The sequence below is a fragment of the Gorilla gorilla genome, chromosome 4, assembly GCF_029281585.2.
Source record: "Gorilla gorilla gorilla isolate KB3781 chromosome 4, NHGRI_mGorGor1-v2.1_pri, whole genome shotgun sequence".
Classification (NCBI taxonomy): domain Eukaryota; kingdom Metazoa; phylum Chordata; class Mammalia; order Primates; family Hominidae; genus Gorilla; species Gorilla gorilla.
In genome coordinates this window covers 45,836,132-45,857,097 of record NC_073228.2, presented here as the reverse complement: position 1 = coordinate 45,857,097, position 20,966 = coordinate 45,836,132, and the positions used below count along the sequence as shown (strand labels likewise).

At 46.2% G+C, this 20,966-nt stretch overlaps 1 long non-coding RNA gene and 1 pseudogene across 1 annotated transcript; one reads left to right on the top strand and one right to left on the bottom strand.

Moving 5' to 3' along the window:
• Positions 1-2,116: 2,116 nt before the first annotated feature.
• On the bottom strand, positions 2,117-4,360 carry LOC129533727 (C-Jun-amino-terminal kinase-interacting protein 1-like; annotated as a pseudogene).
• A 1,422-nt stretch (positions 4,361-5,782) lies between these two features.
• Positions 5,783-20,174, top strand: LOC134758430 (uncharacterized). Its single transcript, XR_010133604.1, has 3 exons — positions 5,783-6,555; positions 7,236-7,299; positions 15,523-20,174. It is a non-coding gene; the product is annotated as an uncharacterized lncRNA (long non-coding RNA).
• Positions 20,175-20,966: the final 792 nt, after the last annotated feature.

Here is a 20,966-nt window from a genome sequence, read left to right as displayed (position 1 = left end):
GTTGATTTGCATCATCAAATTAATGATATTTAAGAGTAGGTCTTATACTGTTTTTTTTTTTTACCATTATCTTACTTCTCATTTTCATATTGCATTCACCCATCTTGATTATTTACTCTTTTCTTCCTTTTTAGAATAATGAACACCTTTTCCCCTTTGCTTTCTTGGTTAAGTAATATTCCTCCATGTGTCTACATGTTCCAAATCTATATGGGTTCTTCAACACTGTTCTCTTTCCCCTGCTGGCTATCTTGACCATTACACATCTTTTCCTTTGCCAATAATGTTTTTCAATAACTCAGTTAAAATTTAAATTATGACATTTTAGCCTAAATGCAAAATACTTAATCTTTGATGAAAAATTTTAAAAGAGTATAAATCATCTCATGACTCACAAGAGTACTATAGTACTTACAGATATTTTAATGCCAGTAATTTAAAGAGATACGGATCTTCAACAGTTGTCAGAGGATTGCGATTGAGAATTCTGAAAAATGCAATGGAATTAAAATAACCTGCATTTTCAATGTGTGAAACTGCATAAGAAGTTTACATTCATTTTTTGGTATGGAACTTGTGGGTAAAAAAAAATCATTTTCTGTTTTTACCTAATAAATCAGCATTAGACTCCGTAAAGCATTATTCCTTTGGGAACTACCTAGATCTCTAGGAGATAAAGTAGAGGAGAGAAAGAGGGGAAAAAAATAGGGACAAAAAAGTGGATAGCAAAGAAAAAATATGCCACAGAACTTTTCAGGTCAAAAACCCTAGAAGTGACTATGTTGGTAGGAAGCCCTGATTCTGTAGGAAACACTATTTCTAGTGTCCTCCATAATTCAAGTTGCTCATCTTTTTGTTTTGTTTTGTTTTGTTTTGTTTTGAGACAGAGTCTTGCTCTGTAGCCCAGGCTGGAGAGCAATGGCGACATCTCGTCTCACTGCAAACTCCGCCTCCCAGGTTCAAGCGATTCTCCTGCCTCAGCCTCCTGAGTAGCTGGGATTACAGGTGCCTGCCACCACACCTAGCTAATTTTTGCATTTTTAGTAGAGACACGGTTTCGCGATGTTGGCCAGGCTGGTCTTGAACTCCTGACCTCAGGTTATCCACCTGCCTCGGCCTCCCAAAGTGTTGGGATTATAGGTGTGAGCCACTGAATCTGACCGCTTGCCTTTTATCTTTATAAAGTTATTAAAATTTATGATTTAATTTGCAAAGTTAAAAAAAAATAGGACCAATTCTTTTGCTTTATAGCCAAAGAAAAAGGGATAAATCTAAGAGGAGGAACTGGTCAAAACCATACTCCCATCACATACTCCCACTTGTCTTCTTGTATGACATCATAGCCTTTGTTACATTGCATGTAATCACCTGTCTACTTATCAGTCTCCTGGACTATCAGCTCCCTGAGGGCAGAGACCACATCTTATTGTCATTGTCATCCCTGTGCCTGGCATGACGTCTGAAATTTACTAGACATTTAATAAACGTTTATTGAATAAACAAATGACATTTTATTTGTATGTCAATAAAATGAATAAATTCTTTTTGATGCAAATTTTTATTCCAAAATGCTGGAATCGATTTTCTTTTTAATTCTTTAAAGTGAACAAGGAAAAGAAAAGAAACAGGAAGAAATAAAAGAAAATCTGCCTTTAGGTTAACCCAAGAATCATCACCATACTTTTGCAGAAATTATAAAAATAATAATTATTACAGTGAGTATCTATTGGGCTGCTAGGTATTTGTGATCAGCATTTCACATTTAATCCTCACAATGCCTTATGGGCTAGATATTATTATTGCCCTATTTTATAAATGAGGAAACTGAGGCACAGAGAGGTTACATAACTTGTCCTACATCACCAAGCTATTAAGAAGCAAAGCTGTAATTTGAAGTCATGTGTTTTAATCCGTATGAAGAAAAAGGGTTTACTTTAACCTTATGGTTTTTTAATTTTTATTTTATTTCTCTTTCTTTCTTTCTTTTTCTTTCCTTCTTTCTTTCTATTTCCCTCCCTCCCTCCTTCTTTCCCTTCTTCCTCCCTTCCCTCCCTCCCTGTCTTCCTTCCTTCCTGCCTCCCTCCCTCCCTCCCTTTTCTTTTCTTTTCTTTTTTTTTTTTTTTTGACAGGAAATGGCACTTTAATAGTTGGGGCCAGGGTGACAGGACCAAGATGGGGCTAGCCTGTGTCAGTCAGGAAGCCTCCCTCTCCTGCTGGGATAGGGCCTTGCGGCAGCTCCTCCTCCCCGCTGAGGTCCTAGGCCTGCCACAGGCTAGCATGCCAGTGAGGTCGGTGGCAGGAGCCACCCAGAAGCCCCGCAGATGACAGAGCTGAGAACAGGGACTTCACTTCCACGTGTTGCCATTTCCTCACTGGAAAGTCCTTGGGAGGTGGCTGGGCTCAGCCTGAGCTCAGGGCTCTTCGGTGGGTGTTGGGACAGGGGCAGGGTGGGCACTTGCAGGTGGCACAGGCTTCATCAAGGCAGGACATGGGCTTCATCAAGGCAGGAGCCAGAGCACCCGAGCCCTGGCAGGGGAGGTATGGCCCAGGATGGGGCAGGGCCGTGTGCTCCTGGAACGGACATCCTTCTCTGCCAGAGACCTGCTCCCCAAGCCCTGTCCCTCCCAATCCCCAGGCAGCCCACTCTGCCCCCCATAGATGAATCTAATCCCATATATTACAATAAACTGCATTTGCCTCTCCCCATTGCCCCACCCTCCCCTACCCTGAGCCAGCGGCCCCCACTTCCTCATCCCCTGGCGGTGGCAGGTGCCCCTCCTCAAGCAGTGCCACATCCTGTCAGCAGCCAGCTGTCCTGGCACTGGCCTGAGGGCCGGGGGACGCAGAGGGCGGGGCTGCGCGGCTACTCCAGGTAGATATCTTCTGTGGGGCAGGTGTACTCCACAAACTGCTTGTGAAACTGCTGGAATGCTCTCCCCACGGACTCTGCCAGGGCTTTGGTGGAGTCTTCAGACACAAAGACGTGGCAGGCAAACCGGTGGTCGGCGAGGTGCTTGGTGATGAACCCAAAGTACTTGTTGTTCTTTGGATGATATCCGCGGAAAGAGATGTTTTTTAACTGGAAAAAGTGGCTACATTTATTCCCCTTGGCCTCCTGGGAGTCGTCGGCCTTGACACCTATCTTCACACCCCGCACGCTGATCTCCAGGACACAGCTGGAGGGCGGGTTAAAGTGCACGGTTAGCCGGCGGGTGGTGGCAATCTTTTGCACAGCGGCAGAGAGGACGACATTGCCCTTGTGATAGGGAACCTGGACTGAGCCCAGGAACTTCCCCCGGAATTGGTCCACCCAGTCACTGTTTTTAGCCAGGGCTGCCATGTGCTCGGGCTCCTTGGTGACCTCGATGGCGTAATAGGCAGTAAAGATGCCCCGGGCACCAGTGCGCATGTTGTAGGCCTCGTACCAGTAGTCTTCAGCCTGGAGCTCCACTAGCAGAGGGTCATCCACTTCCAGCTCAAGTTCGTCTTCGTGTCGAGGCACAAACCTGAATATGGTCCGGTGGGTCTGCTCCTGCTCCGGTACGGTGGGTCTGCTCCTGCTCCTCCCCGTTGGTGATGCAGGAGAACAGCCCGAAGGACTCGGCACTGGAGGAGCCGGAGCGGCCACTCATGAAGATGTTCAGGAACTTCTTGGAGAAATGGACGTCGGGTTCGTCAGGCGTGGAGTCCTTGGAGAGGCAGGCAGGAGGCTGGGGCCGGGAGGCCTCTTCATATTCCTCTCCGATGGCTGACTCATAGGGCGAGGAGACGGAGGCACAGTTGTCGTAGACGATGGCCGAGTCCCTCTCGTCACTGTAGTCTCCGAAGCACGGCCGCAGGCTCACCAGCTCCAGCTGCACGTGCTCATCTACCGGCAGCGTGGGCTGTTGGTGGAGGTGCCTCGATCTGTGGTGGGGGCGGGGCTGCTCTGGGGGGGCAGCTCATCGCTCAGGCAAAAGTGTTCATGCGGTGGTGTCTGCTCCCCTGTCTTCGGGGGTGAGGATGATCGAGACACCCGATCCTGCCAACTGTACTTTTTGCCCAGAGAATTATTATTCAGTGTGTCCTGAGACAACTGCACCTGCGGAAAGAGGTTGAGCGTGGTGGGCCGCTTGGGCAGGTACGTGTCCCCGCTGCCCGGGCCCTGGCTCTGGCCTTGGCTCTGGCCCTGGCCGCGGGACGCCGGCTCCCGGCCGGACTCGGCCTTGGGCGGCCCCGCTGCCGGCCGCCGGGCCGCGCGCTCCTCGTCGTCGTCCTCCTCGTCGTCCTCGGCCCCGGGAGTGTCCCCCGTCGCGTCGATCAGGTCCATCTGCAGCATCTCGGCCTGCAACCGGCTCCCCGCGCCGCCGCCGCCCGCAGAGCCCTCCCTTTTCTTTTCTTTTTTCTTTTCTTCTTTCTTTATTCTCTTCATGTCCCTTCCTCCCTCCTTCTTTCCCTTTCTTCCATCCTTCCCTCCCTCCTTCCTTCCTCCCTCCTTTTCTTCTTTCTTTTCTCTTTCTTTCCTTCATTTCCCTTCCTCCCTCCTTCTTTCCCTTTCTTCCTTCCTTCCTCCCTCCTTTTCTTCTTTCTTTCTTTCTTTCCTTCCTTCTTCTTTCTTTTCTTCCTCTCCCTCCCTTTCCCTTCTTCCCTCCTTCTTTTCCTTCCTTCCCTCCCCTTCCTTCTTTCTCTCTCTTTTTCTCTCTCTTTTCTGTCTTTCTCTCTTTTCGCCTTCCTTCCTTTTTTCCTTCCTTCCCTCCCTCCCTCCTCTTTCTCTCTCTCGCAAAAAAAGAGTAAGCAGACATAATATCAATATATTCATTTACCTCAAGGACTGAGAATAATGAATTTAGTTCATGCAACTATGATTCTTCTTGTCATTTATTCAAGAAACTTTGAGATTCATTCCCATTATAGCTAAACACTCTTGACACTGGGAATATAAAGATAAATAATTCACAGTCCCCACCCTCAAAGGTTTATAATAGAGTAGGAGAAGGGAAACAGTAAATAAAAGTTTGAAGTGTGATATAGTGAAATATATATATTTGGTCTTTGACCTCATTTCCTCGTATACACTTAGAATCTCCAAAGTGATATCTTCTTGTATGCAAACAAATTGACTGGTAGCTTCAGGATGGGGGCTGGCAGCAAAAGACCAAAGCAGGATTAGAGGGTTGGGACTTTTCTTCCCCACCCCCCAACCTCCCAGGAGGTGAGAGGAGCTGAAGATTAAGTTCAGGGACAGAAAAAGCTGTCCTTGAAAATTCAAGGCCTTGAAAATGCAGAATTAAGTTTGAATACGAAAGGGAATAATAGACCCAGCGCTTTGGGAGGCTGAAGCAGGAGGAACCTTTGAAACCAGGAGTTCAAGACCAGCCTGGGCAAGGTAGGGATGCCCTGTCTCTACAAAAAAAAATAGAAAAATTAGCTGGGCATGGTGGCATATGCCTTTAATCCCAGCTACTTGAGAGGCTAAGGTGGGAGAATCATCTGAGCCCAGGGAGGTTGAGGCTGCAGTGAGCCATAATTGCACCATTGCACTCCAGCCTGGGTGACAGACCCAGCACTTTGGGAGGCCAAGGCGGGTAGAACGCAAGGTCAGGAGTTCAAGACCAGCCTGGCCAAGATGGTGAAACCCCATCTCTACTAAAAATACAAAAACTAGCCAGGCGTGGTGGCAGGCGCCTGTAATCCCAGCTACTTGGGAGGCTGAGGCAGAGAATTGCTTGAACCCGGGAGGCAGAGGTTGCAGTGAGCCAAGATCATGCTGCTGCACTCCAGCCTGGGCGACAGAGTGAGACTTTGTCTGAAAAAAAAAAAAGAATAGATTTCCTGTGACCAATTTCGATATTATTTATTTTTAGCCAAACTTATTGACCCAGAATGACCAGTTTAGATAAATCGTGGTCCTGGGATGGAACACAAAAAAGTGGAATTTTATTAGAAAAGGAGAAGGGGAATGGCTATTGAACATTGATGTTGTGTTCAATATAGTGAGGGTTTTTTATTTTGTTTTTTTGAGACAGGGTCTCAGGGTCTTGCTCTGTCTCCCAGGCTGGAGTGCAGTGCAGTGGCATGATCATAACACTGTAGCCTTGAACTCTTCAGGCTCAAGTGACCTTCCCACCTCAGCCTCCTGAGTAGCCAGGACTACAGGCATGCACTGCCACACCTGGCTCATTTTTTAATTTTTTGTAGAGATGCGATCTCATTATGTTGACCCGGCTTGTCTCAAACTCCTGGGCTCAAGCAATCCTCCGACCTTAGCCTCCCAATGCACTGGGATTACAGGCACAAGCCACTACACCTGGCCTGAACTTTCTTATTCTAAGGATTTGCAGAGTTTCTGTTTAAGCCATTATCTTCAAATAATGGTTTTAATTTCTTTTTAATCCTTATGTAAAATACCTTCTTTCTTTCTTTTTTTTTTTTCTTTTTTTCTTTTTTTTTTAGATGGAATTTCACTCTTGTTGCCCAGGCTGGAGTGCAATGGCACGATCTTGGCTCACCACAACCTCCACCTCCCAGGTTCAAGGGATTCTCCTGCCTCAGCCTCCCGAGTAGCTGGGATTACAGGTGTGTGCCACCACGACCTGCTAATATTGTATTTTTAGTGGAGATGGGGTTTCTCCATGTTGGTCAGGCTGGTCGCAAACTCCCAACCTCAGGTGATCCATCCATCTTGGCCTCCCAAAGTGCTGGGATTACAGGCATGAGCCATCGTGCCCAGCCCTACTATTCTTTTTTAAATTTTTTTTAAAATTGAGATGGGATTTTGCCATGTTACCTAGGCTGGTATCAAACTCCTGGGCTCAAGCAATCCTGCCACCTCTTTCTCCCGAAGTGTGGGATTACAGGTGTGAGCCAGCGTGCTTGGCTCTTTATTTTATTTTATTTTATTTATTTTATTTTATTTTATTTTTTGAGAGAGAGTCTTGCTCTGTCACCCAGGCTGGAGTGCAGTGGTGTGATCTCGGCTCACTGCAACCTCCACCTCCCAGGTTCAAGTGATTCTCCTGCCTCCCTCTCAAATACCTGGGATTACAGGTGCCCACCACCACGCCTGGCTAATTTTTGTAGTTTTAGTAGAGATGTGGTTTCATCATGTTGGCCAGGCTGGTCTTGAACTGCTGACCTCAAGTGATCTGCCCACCTTTGCCTCCCAACGTGCTGGGAGGGCGTGAGCCGTGGTGCCCAGCCTTTTATTTTTTATTTTTATTTTTAATCTGTCTTGATTTTGCTTCCTTCCTAAACAGTTTTGGCTTCGTGATCACGTAAACCAAGAGTCACAAACTGAAATGCCATCAAGGGGCCAAGCAGGTAACAAAATTCAAGTCATACAGGCTCAATGTCTTAGTCACCCCAGGCTACAACAGAATATCATAGACTGGGTAGCCTAATAATACAGATCATTTTCTCATGGTTCTAGAGGCTAGAAAGTCCAAGATCGAGATTCCCAAAGGGTTAAGTTTCTGGTGTTGATGCAGGGCAGGTAAGCCACAAAACTGGGGCTTAGACTGAGAGGGTTCTTGGCTTCACCCAGGAAATAATTCAAGGGCAAACCGAAGGTGTTAGAGGCCAACTTTTTTTTTTTTTTCGGGGCAGGGTCTCACTCTGTCACCCAGGCTGGAGTGCAGTGGCTCACTGCAGACTCTGCCTCCTGGGTTCAAGTGATTCTCCCACCTCAACCTCCTGAGTAGCTGGGAGTGCAGGTGTGCGCCAAAACACCCAACTAATTTTTTTGTATTTTTAGTAGAGATGGGGTTTCACCATTTTGACCAGGCTGGTCTCAAACTCCTGGCCTCAAATGATCCACCCGCCTCAGCCTCCTAGAGTGCTGGGATTACAGGCATTACCCACTGCACCTGGCCTAGATGCCAACTTTTATTGAAGCAGTGGCCTACAGCAACAGCAGAGGGACTGCTCCTTGCAGAGCAGGGCTACCCTGTAGGTAGTGTGACCAGAGTAGCAGCTCAGGGCAGTTCTGCAGTCATATTTACATTGACCTTTAATTACATGCAAATTAGGGGGCAGACTATACAGACGTTTCTAGAAAAAGGCTGATAACTTCTGGGTTGTCAAGTTGTTGCCATTGAAAGGGGTGGTAGGCTGAGCACAGTGGCTCATGCCTGTAATTCCAGCACCTTGGGAGGCCAAGGCAGGTGGATCATGAGGTCAAAAGTTCAAGACCAGCCTGGCCAAGATGGTGAAACACTGTCTCTACTAAAAATATGAAAATCAGTTTGGCGCGGTGGCAGGCACCTGTAATCCCAGCTACTCGGGAGGCTGAGGCAGGAGAATCGCTTGAACCCGGGAGGTGGAGCTTGCAGTGAGCCAAGACTGTGCCACTGCACTCCAGCCTGGGCGACAGAGTGAGACTCCGTCTCAAAAAAAAGGCGGTGGGGTGGTAACTCTGGGTTCTGCCATGGAAATGGTAAGCTGACATGGCGCACTGGTGAGCGTGTCTTATGGAAAGCTGCTTTCACCCTGTCCCTGTTTCAGCTAGTCATCAATTTGGTCTGGTGTCCAAGCCCCATCTCTGGAGTTCAGTTCCACCTCCTACCTCAGCGTGGGCTTTATTACCTGGCTTGCCTTCTTGAAGTGGCCTCATGTGGCAGAGAGAAAGCTAGGGAGCTCTCTGGGTTCTCGTCTCATAAAGACACTAATTCTATTAGATCAGTGCCCAGCTCTATGACCTCATTTGACCTTAATTACTTCCCATAAATCCCTTTTTTTTTTTTTTTTTTGAGACAGAGTCTTACTCTGTCACCCTGGCTGGAGTGCAGTGGCATGCTCTCGACTCACTGCAACCTCTGCCTCCCAGGTTCAAGCAATTCTCCTTCCTCAGCCTCCTGAGTAGCTAGGACTACAGGTGCGCACCACCATGCCTGGCTAATTTTCGTTTATTTTTTTTTTTTGAGATGGAGTCTTGCTCTGTCGCCCAGGCTGGAGTGCAGTGGTGTGATCTCAGCTCACTGCAACCTCTGTCTCCCGGGTCCAAGGGATTCTCCTGCCTCAGCCTCCCAAGTAGCTGGGACTACAGGCATGTGCCACGACACCTGGCTAATTTTCTTTTTTTTTTTTTTTTTTGTATTTTTAGTAGAGATGGGTTTCACTGTGTTAGCCGGGATGGTCTTGATCTCCTGACCTCGTGATCTGCCCGCCTCGGCCTCCCAAAGTGGTGAGATTACAGGTGTGAGCCACTGCACCCCGCCAAGTTTTTATATTTTTAGTAGAGATGTTTTTAGTATAGATGGGGGTTTCACCATATTGGCCAGGCTGGTCTTGAACACCTGACCTCAAATGATCCACCCGCCTTGGCCTCCCAAAGTGCTGTGATTACAGGCTTGAGCCATCGCATCCAGCCCCACAGGTAATACTTAATGATGAAAGACTATAAGTTTTTCTCCTAAGATCAGGAAGAAGACAAGGATATTCACTCTTGCCACCTCTATTCAACATTATACTTAAATTTCTAGCCAGGAAATTAGCAAGAAAAAGAAATAAAAGCCACACAAATTAGAAAGGAAGAAATAAAACCATATGTATTTGCATATGACATGATCTTGTATGTAGGAAATTCTAAGGAATCCACAAAACCGTCAGAACAAGTAAACAAATTCAGCAAAGTTGCAGGTGTAAGAGTGATATATAAAAAAAAAAATTGGCTTGGCGCAGTGGCTCATGCCTATAATCCCAGCACTTTGGGAGGCCTAGGTGGGCAGATCATGAGGTCAGGAGTTCGAGACTAACCTGACCAACATGGTGAAAACCCATCTCTACTAAAAATACAAAAATTAGCTGGGGGTTGTGGCACGCACCTGTAATCACAGCTATTCGGGAGACTGAGGCAAGAGAATCGCTTGAACCCAGGAGGCAGAGGTTGCAGTGAGCCGAGATCACACCACTGCACTCCAGCCTGGGTAACAGAGCGAGACTGTCTCAAAAAAAAAAAAAAAAAAAAGTAAATAAATAAATAAATAAATTGTATTTCTATACAGTAACAATTAGCAAGCTGAAAATGAAACTAAGAAAATTCATTTACAATATCGTTTACAAACACACACTTGGGAATAAATTTGACCAAAGTGCTAGACCTTTTTCTTATTTATTTGTCTTTTGGTTCCTAAAGTATCCACACCAAACACAAAATAAAGCAAAATCTTTTTTTTTTTTTTTTTTTGAGACGGAGTCTCACTCTTTTGCCCAGGCCGGACTGCAGTGGCGCTATCTTGGCTCACTGCAAGCTCCGCCACCTGGGTTCGCACCATTCTCTTGCCTCAGCCTCCCGAGTAGCTGGGACTACAGGCGCCTGCCACCGCGCCTGGCTAATTTTTTGTATTTTTAGTAGAGACGGGGTTTCACCGTGTTAGCCAGGATGGTCTCGATCTCCTGACCTCGTGATCTGCCTGCCTTGGCCTCCCAAAGTGCTGGGATTACAGGCATGAGCCACCGTGCCCGGCCACAAAATCTTAATGGTAATAAATTAATTTTGCAAAGTTGGAGGATACAAGATCAATGTACAAAAATCAGTTGTTTATTTATTTATTTTTTAAGAGACAAGACCGCACTATGTTGCCGAGGCTAGAATGCAGTGATCATTTACAGGCACAATTATAATGCACTATAGCCTCAAACATGGCCACAAGCAATCCTCCTGACTCAGCCTCCCAAGTAGCTGGTACTACAGGTGGTGCACCACTACACCTGGCTCAGTTGAATTTCTATACACTAGAAATGAACAATCCAAAAATGAAATTAATAAAACAATTCCATTTGTAATGGCACCATAAAAAAACTTAGGAATGAATTTAACCAAGGAAGTGCAAACTACAAAACATTATTGAAAGAAATTAAACTTAAATACATGAAAAGACATTGTGTGTTCATGGATTGAAAGACTTACTACTCTTCACATAGCAATGCTTCCCAAATTGATCTACAGACTCAACACAATCTCTATCAAAATCCCAACTACCTTTTTTGCAAAAATGGACAAGCTGATTCTAAAATTCACATTAAATTGTAAGGAACTTCAAATAGACAAAACAATCTTGAAAAATAAGAACAAAATTGGAAGACTCATGCTTCTTGATTCAAAATCTAATTCAAAGTACCAGTAGTTGAGCCCCTGGGCACTGGCATAAGGACTGACATATAGATCAATGGAATAGAATTGAAAGTCCAGAAATGAGTGCTCACATTACGGTCAACTGATTTTTTTTCTTTTTTGAGACAGGGTCTCACTCTGTCACCCAGGCTGGAGTGCAGTGATCAAGGCTCACTGCAGCCTCCATCTCCCGACCCCCCTGCCTCAGCCTCCTAAGTCACTGGGACCACAGGCATGTGCCACCACACCCAGCTAATCTTTTTTTTTTTTTTTTTGAGACAGAGTTTCGTTCTTGTTGCCCAGGCTGGAGTGCAATGGCGCAATCTCGGCTCACCACAACCTCCGCCTTCTGGGTTCAAGCGATTCTTCTGCCTCAGCCTCCCTAGTAGCTGGGATTACAGGCATGAGTCACCACGCCAGACTAATTTTGTATTTTTAGCAGAAATGGGGTTTCTCCATGTTGGTCAGGCTGGTCTTGAACTTCCGACCTCAGGTGATCCACCTGCATTGGCCTCCCAAAGTGCTGGGATTACAGGCGTGAGCCACCATGTCTGGCCTGCCCAGCTAATCTTTTTAATTATTATTTTTAGAAATGGAGTGTGCCTATATTGCCCAGGTGGGTTTTGAACTTCTGGGCTCAAATGGTCTTCTTGCCTTGGCCTCCCAAAATACTGGGATTACAGGTGTGAACCATGGCGCCCAGCCAAGGTCAACTGATTTTTAACAAATATGCCAAGACAATTCAGTGAGAGAAAGTGTAGAAAAAAAGTCTTTTCAAACAATGGTCCTGGGACAACTGGATACCCACACACAACAGAATGAAGTTGAACCCTCACCTCATATTATCTATAAAAATTAACTCAAAATATAACAAAGCCTTTGTTTATAAAACATTTGTTAGACTGAAAAGTAGAAAACTCTTTTTTTTGTTTTTAGATGGAGTCTTGCTCTGTTGCTCTCTTGCCAGGCTGGAGTGCAGTGGCATGATCTCAGCTCACTGCAACCTCCACCTCCTGGGTTCAAGCCATTCTCCTGCCTCAGCCTCTGGAGTAGCTGGGACTACAGGTGCGTGCCACCACGCCCAACTAATTTTTTTTTTTTTTTTTTTTGAGACCGAGTTTTGCTCTTGTTGCCCAGGCTGGAGTGCAATGGCACGATCTTGGCTCACCGCAACCTCTGCCTCCTGGGTTCAAGCGATTCTCCTGCCTCAGCTCCCAAGTAGCTGAGATTACAGGCATGCGCCACCATGCCCCGCTAATTTTTTTGTATTTTTAGTAGAGACAGGGTTTCTGCATGTTGATCAGGCTGGTCTCGAACTCCTGACCACAGGTGATCCACCCACCTTGGCCTCCCAAAGTGCTGGGATTACAGGCATGAGCCACCGTGCCCAGCCCAGTTTTTTTTATTTTTTTAATAGAGACGGTGTTTCACCATGTTGGCCTTAGAGGAAAACATAGACATACATCTTTATGGCCTTTGGATTAGCAAGTTTTCTTAGATATGACACAAGTGTTTAACACAGAGCTCCCATATGACCCAGTAATTCCATTCCTAGGTATATATGCCAAGAGAAACGAAAACAGAAAAACTTAAAACACACACACATATGGCGAAACCCTATCTCTACTAAAAATACAAAAATTTTGCTGGTGTGGTGGCTCATGCATGTAATCCCAGCACTTTGGCAGGCTGAAGAAGGTGGATCATTTGAGGTCAGGAGTTTGAGATCAGCCTGGACAACATGGTGAAATCCCATCTCTACTAAAAATACAAAAATTAGCTGGGTGTGGTGGCACACGCTTGTAATCCCAGCTACTTGGGAGGCTGAGGCAGGAGAATCTCTTGAACCCAGGAGGTGGAGCTTGCAGTGAGCCGAGATCACACCACTGCACTCCATCCTGGGCAACAGAGACTCTATCTCAAAAAAAAAAAAAAAAAAAAAGAAAAAAGAAAAAAAAATTAGCCAGGCATGGTGACAGGTGCCTGTAATCCCAGCTACTTGGGAGATTGAGGTGGGAGGATCAGCTGAACCTGGGAAGCAGAGGTTGCGCCAGCCGGGATTGTGCCACTGCACTCCAGCCTGGGCAACAGAGTGAGACTCCGTCTCAAAAAATAAAAATAAAAATAATACACACACACATATACACATACACCTCTTTATTTCTTCAGCAAGACCTGAAGATATATATCCATAACATAAGAACAGGATGCTATAAAAAATGAACAATAAGAAAGCAAGAAAAACTATCATAAATTAGAAATATGATAGCCAAGGCTGGGTGCAGTGGCTCACACCTGTAATCTCAGCACCTTGGGAGGCTGAGGCGTGTGGATCACTTGAGGCCAGGAGTTTGAGACCAGCCTGGCCAATATGGTGAAACCCCATCTCTACTGAAAATACAAAAATAAGCTGGGCATGGTGGCCCATGCCTGCAATCCCAGCTACTCAGGAGGCTGAGGCAGGAGAATCACTTGAACCCAGGAGGCGGAGGTTGCAGTGAGCTGAGATCAAGCCACCGCATCCCAACCTGGGTGACAGAGTGAGAACCTGTCTCAAAAAAAAAAAAATAAATAAAAGCCAAAATTAAAAATTCAATACAAAATTTGAAGGTTGAAGAAATCTCCTAGAATGTAGTATTTAAATTCTTTTTCTTTTGAGACAAGGTCTTGCTCTGTCTCCCAAGCTGCTGTGCCGTGGCGCCATTCTAGCTTACTGCAAGCCTCAAACTCCTGGCCTCAAGCAAGTCTCATATCTCAGCCTCTCAAAGTGCTGGATTATAGGCATGAGCCACTGCAGCTGGCCAGAATGTAGAATTTAAAAGGTGTTGAAAAATATAAAAGATAAGAAAATTGGAGGATTGAGGCTGGTTGAAGGCAGAGGCAGGAGAATAGCTTGAGCCCAGGAGCTTGAGTATAGCCTGGGAAACACAGAAAGCCCATCTCTATATTTAAAAAAAAAAATTCTTTTTTTTTTTTTTTTAAGAGAGAGTCTTGCTCTGTCACCCAGGCTGGAGTGCAGTGGTGCGATCTTGGCTCACTGCAACCTCCACCTTCCGGGCTCAAGCAATTCTTATGCCTCAGCCTCCCATGTAGCTGAGATTATAGGTGTGTGCCACCACACCCAGCTAATTTTTGTATTTTTAGTAGAGACAGGGTGGGGGAGTGTTGGGGGAGATGGGGCATGGCAGGGAGGGGATGGCGGGTTTTACCATGTTGGCCAGGCTGGTCTTGAGCTCCTGGCTTCAGGTGATCCTCCCACCTCAGCCTCTAAAAGTGGGATTACAGACGTAAGCCACCGCGCCCAGCATTTTTTTTTTTTTTTTTTTTTTTTTAGACAGTGTTGCTGTGTTGCCCAGGCTGGAGTGCAGTGGCACAATCTTGGCTCACTGCAACGTCTGCCTCCTGGGCTCCAGCGATTGTCGTGCCTCAGCCCCCCAAGTAGCTGGGATTACAGGTGCACACCATCATGCCTGGCTAACTGTATTTTTAGTAGAGATGGGGTTTCACCATGTTGGCCAGGCTGCTCTCAAACTCCTGGCCTCAAGCAATCCACCTGCCTCAGCCTCCCACAGTGCTGGGATTACAGGCCTGAGCCACTGCACCAAGCCCCAGCTCCAGATTGTGAGTTTCAGAGCCAGGCTAGATAGGATTCAGACTCAGATCTGTGAGATTTCTGCTGCTCAGGCTGTTAACCAGTGACTCATGGTTTTTTTTTTTTTTTTAGGCAGAGTTTTACTCTTGTTGCCCAGGCTGGAGTGCAATGGCTCGATCCCAGCTCATTGCAACCTCCGCCTCCCAGGTTCAAGTGATTCTCCTGCCTCAGCCTCCCAAGTAGCTGGGATTAGAGGTGCCCGCCACCATGCCCAGCTAATTTTTGAATTTTTAGTAGAGACGGGGTTTCACCATGTTGGCCAGGCTGGTCTCGAGCTCCTGACTTCGTGATCTGCCCACCTCGGCCTCCCAAAGTGCTGGAATTACAAGCGTGAGCCACCACGCCCTGCCTGACTTGTGGTCTTTTGAGATTATTTCTGATGTCCCATAGACATTTCAAAAGCAAAATGTCAAAAGCTACACTTGCCTCTCAAACCTTCATTCTCTCTGTGTGATAGGCACCCTCCTTCCCATCTTCCTTCGCTTCCATGGGTCACTCAAAGCTGAAGACCTGCAAGCCATCTCAGGATCCTGTCCTGTATCCCATCAACACTCATCACACCCTCTCAATTCTGGCTCCTAAATACCCCTTGGATTTGGCCTCTCCTCCCCGTTCCCCACTGGCATTGTTTTATTTCAGGTCTTTATGATTTCTTGCCTGGGTTTCTGCAGCAGCCTCCTAACTGCTCTCCCTGACTCCAGTCTTGCCCTCTCTGTTTCATTTTTCATATTGCACACAGGGTGATTTTTCTAAAATGTAAATGTGACCACATCTCTTGCAGGCTTAAAACCTCTCAAAGGTTCTTCACCCCCTCAAGGCTGCAGCACACACCTCCCAGCACAGCTCTGCAAGTTGACCCCGCCCTTCTTCTCCATCGGTGGTTCTCAGAGTGTAGCCCTCCGAGCAGCAGCACTCTGACCCGCTCCATCAAGATCTCTAGGCTTGGAGCTTGCGAGACTATGTAAACAAGGCCAGTTTTTTGTTCGTTTGTTTGTTTTTTGGAGACAGAGTCTCGCTGTGTCACCCAGGCTGGAGTGCAGTGGCTTGATCTTGGCTTACTCCATCTCCACCTCCCAGGTTGAAGTGATTCTCCCGCCTCAACCTCCTGAGCAGCTGGGACTATAGGTGTGCACCACCACACCCAGCTAATTTTTGCATTTTTAGTAGAAATGGGGTTTCAGGCCGGGCGCGGTGGCTCACGCCTGTAATCCCAACACTTTGGGAGGCCAAGGCGGACGGATCACGAAGTCAGGAGATCGAGACCATCCTGGCTAACATGGTGAAACCCCGTCTCTACTAAAAATACAAAAAAATTAGCCGGGCATGGTAGCGGGTGCCTGTAGTCCCAGCTACTCGGGAGGCTGAGGCAGGAGAATGGCGTGAACCCAGGAGGCGGAGCTTGCAGTGAGCCGAGATCACGCCACTGCACTCCAGCCTGGACGACAGCAAGACTCTGTCTCAAAAAAAAAAAAAAAAAGAAAAAGAAACGGGGTTTCACCACATTGGCCAGGCTAGTTTCGAACTCCTGACCTCAAGCGATCCGCCCGCCTCTACCTCCCAAAGTGCTTGGATTACCGGTGTGAGTCACTGTGCCCAGTCAACAAGGCCAGTTTTTATGCACATTTAAGTTTGAGAACCACATTGCAGTTAATCTCATCTGGTTTCCTTTCTTGAACTCCATGCTTTAGCCTCATTGAACCATCAGTTTCTGGAAAGTGGTATATTATCCCTCACCTTCTATAATTTGCACATGCTATTCTCTGCCCTTATCCCATGGCAATGGCTTTGTCTGCTTTTATCCATATTCCCCACCTCTGTGGAAACTGGAAGGCAGGGTCACCACCTTATTCATCTTTACATCTTTAGGGTCTTGGACCTGACATACAGTAGGTGCTCAATAACTATTTTATTTGTCTCTCTCTGTTTTTTTTTTTTAGAGATGGGGTCTCACTCTGTCACCTAGGCTGGAGTGCAGTGGCTCAGTCATGGCTCACCTCCCCCTCAACCTCCTGGGCTCAAGCAATCCTCCTGCCTCAGCCTCCCAAGTAGCTGAGACTACAGGCACTCACCACCATGGCCAGCTAATTTTTATTTTTTTTTGTAGAGATGGGGGTCTTGTTATGTTGCCCTGGCTGGTCTCCAAATATTGGCCTTAAGTGATCCTTCCACCTCAGCCTCCCAAAAGCGCCACTGCACTACAGCCTGGGCGACAGAGTAAGATTCCATCTCAAAAAATAAAAATAAAGATAATACACACACACATATATACACATACACCTCTTTATTTCTTCAGCGAGACCTGAAGATATATATCCATAATATAAGAACAGGATGCTATAAAAAATGAACAATAAGAAAACAAGAAAAACTATTATAAATTAGAAATATGATAACCAAGGCTGGGTACGGTGGCTCACGCCTGTAATCTATTACAGGCGTGAGCCAGTGAGCCTGGCCATTCAATAACTATTTTCTTAATGAACATTGAGGGTCAGATGAGCAGAAACGTAACTGCTAAAAGCAGGCAACATTCAGCTACCAGGATTTATGAGGGAGAACACAGTAAACTGTGCTATTACTTAGGAATACCTAGAGTCAATGTACATTTATTTTCATTTTACTCTAGCCCCACTGGTGATCTCTGCCCAGTAATCTAACTAAATTGATGACAGTGGGAATGAAAGGAAATCATAGATATGTATTATTGTAAAGGAAAAGAAATGCAAATGAATGGGTGGAGACAGTCTGTACAATTGAAGATCTCATCTCTTCATATATATATACATATATATATATATTTTTTTTTTTTTTTCAAGACAGGATCTTAGCACCTACTATTTGCAAGACTCCCCCTATGTTAACCTTTACAGCAACTCTCGGAGGGATGTTTTATTATTGAGAGAACTGAGAGACAGAGGTCATTAAATATTTGTCCAAGATCCTACAGCCGCAACATGGTAAATCCACTGCTATTGGAACTTCCTGTTAAGTGAGTTCCATGGCCCCAAACTGCATTCCCACCCATGTTGCTCACAGATTGGTCACAATGTGGCTCACCGTCACAGGCACAGGTGAATGGATCAACCATTATTTTCGATAATGATTCTGGGGTATCATCTTTGACTCAAAAACGCAAACTGTTATTATTATCTATGCAGTCTACAGCCCTCTGCTCTACCAGCTGAGCTATCGAAGAGTGCACAAGCTGTTATTATATCACAAGATTTTTTTTTTCAGACAGGGTCTTATTCTGTGGCCCAGGCTGAAGTGAAGTGGCTCGATGGTAGCTCACTGCAGCCTTGAACTCCTGGGGTCAAGCGATCCTCCTACCTCAGCCTCCCAAGTAGCTGAAACTACAGGCAGGCACCACTATGCCTGGCTGACTTTTGTATTTTTTGTAGAGACGGGGTTTCGCCGTGTTGCCAGGCTAATCTGCAACTCCTGGGCTCAAGCATTCTGCCCACTTCACCCTCCCAAAGTGCTGGGATTTCAGGCTAGAGCCACCATGCCCAGCCCACAAGATCTAAACGCTACTGTTGAAGCAAAAAGACTTGAAGACAGAATTTGCCCTCCTAATATAAGCCCATGGTAACCTGAACCTCCTTCACCCTAACTCTCATCACAGTGTATTGTGATTGCTTATTGAAGATGAAATTTGATTTTCCTTTTTGATGTTACTTCTCCAGCACAGTACCTGGTATGTGGAAGGCACTCAAACTAGGGCCAACCTGGTGCCAGCTAACCTGGGACTAGTGCAAGCTCCTGAAATTCACCTGGTCAAGGGACACATGTTCACAGGATCTCCTGGGGTTGTGTCACCAAAAAAAAAAAAAATTTCACCTGGTGTCTCTAGTCACCATGATTTTCTCTAAAATGCCACACAGAATTCTATGTATGGAATTTTTTTCTTTTCTTTTTTCTTTCTTTCTTTTTCTTTTCTTTTTTTGAGACAGTCTGTCGCCAGTCTGGAGTGCAGTGGCGTGATCTTGGCTCACTGCAGTCTCCTCCTCCCGGGTTCAAGCGGTTCTCCTGCCTCACCCTCCCGAGTAGCTAGGACTACAGGTCCGTGCCACCACGCCCAGCTAATTTTTGTATTTTTAGTGGAGATGGGGTTTCACCATGTTGGCAAGGATGGTCTAGAACTCTTGACCTTGTGATCTGCCCGCCTCAGCCTCCCAAAGTGCTGGGATTACAGGCGTGAGCCACCGCGCCCGGCCAAAATTTCTTAAAAATAAGGAAAGTTCAAGTTTACTTTAGATACCATAGTTCAGGATTTAAACTCCTGTCCTTACTTTGGAATGTCATTTTAGATACTTATGTGATTGACTGAGGAAAAAGACATTGTAACTGATCTTATCCCCTTTTAAAAAAAAAACCAGCTAACAATTATTCATTTAGTCTTCTGTACATTGTATGAAATAAAATATAGAAGACTAGGGGACAGTTTCTGCCCTCAAGGAGCTTATGTGGTTTTTTTCGTGCGTTTTTTTGTTGTTGTTGTTTTGTTTTTGTTGTTGTTGTTGTTTTGACAGGTTCTTACACTGTCACCCAGGCTGAAATGCAGTGGTGAGATCTCGGCTGACTGCAACCTCTGCCTCCCAGGCTCAAGTGACCCTCACCTCAGTCTCCTGAGTAGCTGGGACTACAGGCATGCACCATCATGCCCAGCTAATTTTTGTGTGTGTGTTTTTGTAGAGACGAGGTCTCGCCATGTTGCCCAGGCTGGTCTCGAACTCCTGGCTTCAAGTGATTCACCTGCCTCAGCCTCTCAAAGTGCTGCGATTACAGTCATGAGCCACCTCACCCCGCCAGTCAGGCTCTTAAAAAATCCATCATACAGGCCGGGCGCCATGGCTCATGCCTGTAATCCCAGCACTTGGGAGGCCAAGTCGGGCGGATCACGAGGTCAGGAGATTGAGACCATCCTGGCTAACACGGTGAAACCCCGTATCTACTAAAAATAACAAAAAATTAGCCGGGCATGCTGGCGGACGCCTGTAGTCCCAGCTACTCAGGAGGCTGAGGCAGGAGAATGGCGTGAACCCGGAAGGCGGAGCTTGCAGTGAGCTGAGATAGTGCCACTGCACTCCAGCCTGGGAGACAGAGCGAGACTATGTCTCAAAAAAAAGAAAAAAGAAAAAAAAAATCCATCATATGTATTCACTAATTTAATCTTCACAACAACTCTAAAGGGTAGGAACTATTTTTTTTTTGCCCCATTTTAGATATGAAATGAGAGGCTGTGTTCGAGGTGTTTTCTGGGGTTGATTTAAATAGAATTAATAAACTCAGAAAAAAGATTCTTAATCGATAAAGGTGGGTTTTTTTTGTTTTTTTTTTTTGAGTCGGAGTCTCACTCTGTCGTCCAGGCTGGAGTGCAGTGGCGTGATATCGGCTCACTGGAACCTCTGACTCCCTGGTTCAAGCAATTCTCCTGCCTCAGCCTCCCGAGTAGCTGGGATTACAGGCATGCGCCACCATGCCCGTGGTTTCACCATGTTGGCCAGGATGGTCTTGATCTCCTGACCTTGTGATCCGCTCACCTTGGCCTCCCAAAATGCTGGGATTACATGCGTGAGCCACCGTGCCCGGCCTTGGCTTTCATTCTTATTGTCCCATGGTTACCAGAGCCTAAAGAGGTAAAGAGGTAAGACCTATGAGGCTCTCACAGTTTTTGTTTTTTTTTTTTTTTTTGAAACAGGGTCTCACTCTGTCGCCCAGGCTGGAGTGCAGTGGCGCGATCTTGGCTCACTGCAGCCTCCGCCTCCCGGTTCAAGCAATTCTCCCACCTCAGCCTTTCCAGTAGCTGGGATTACAGAGGCGCGCCACCACGCTTGGCTAATTTTTTTTTTGCATTTCTATTAGAGATCGGGTTTCACCATGCTGCGCAGGCTGGTCTCGAACTCCTGACCTCAGGTGATCCACCCGCCTTGGCCTCCCAAAGTGCTGGGATTACAGGTGTGAGCCACCGTGCCTGGCCTCTCTCATAGTTTTATTATTCTATTTTCCACAGACCCTTCCTCCCTTAATTTTCATGCCTCTTTAATATTGTTTCTTTTACCTCACTGACCTTCTTTTTCGTCCTCCTACCTTTTACGGTGGGTGTCTTATTACCCTTCTTTGGGAGTTTATCCTTTAGCATGTCATAGATCACTATCTTTAGGCAGAGGACCCTGCATCTTCTCTAGTCCTGATTGTCTACCCTCTCTCAAGTTCCATAACTTC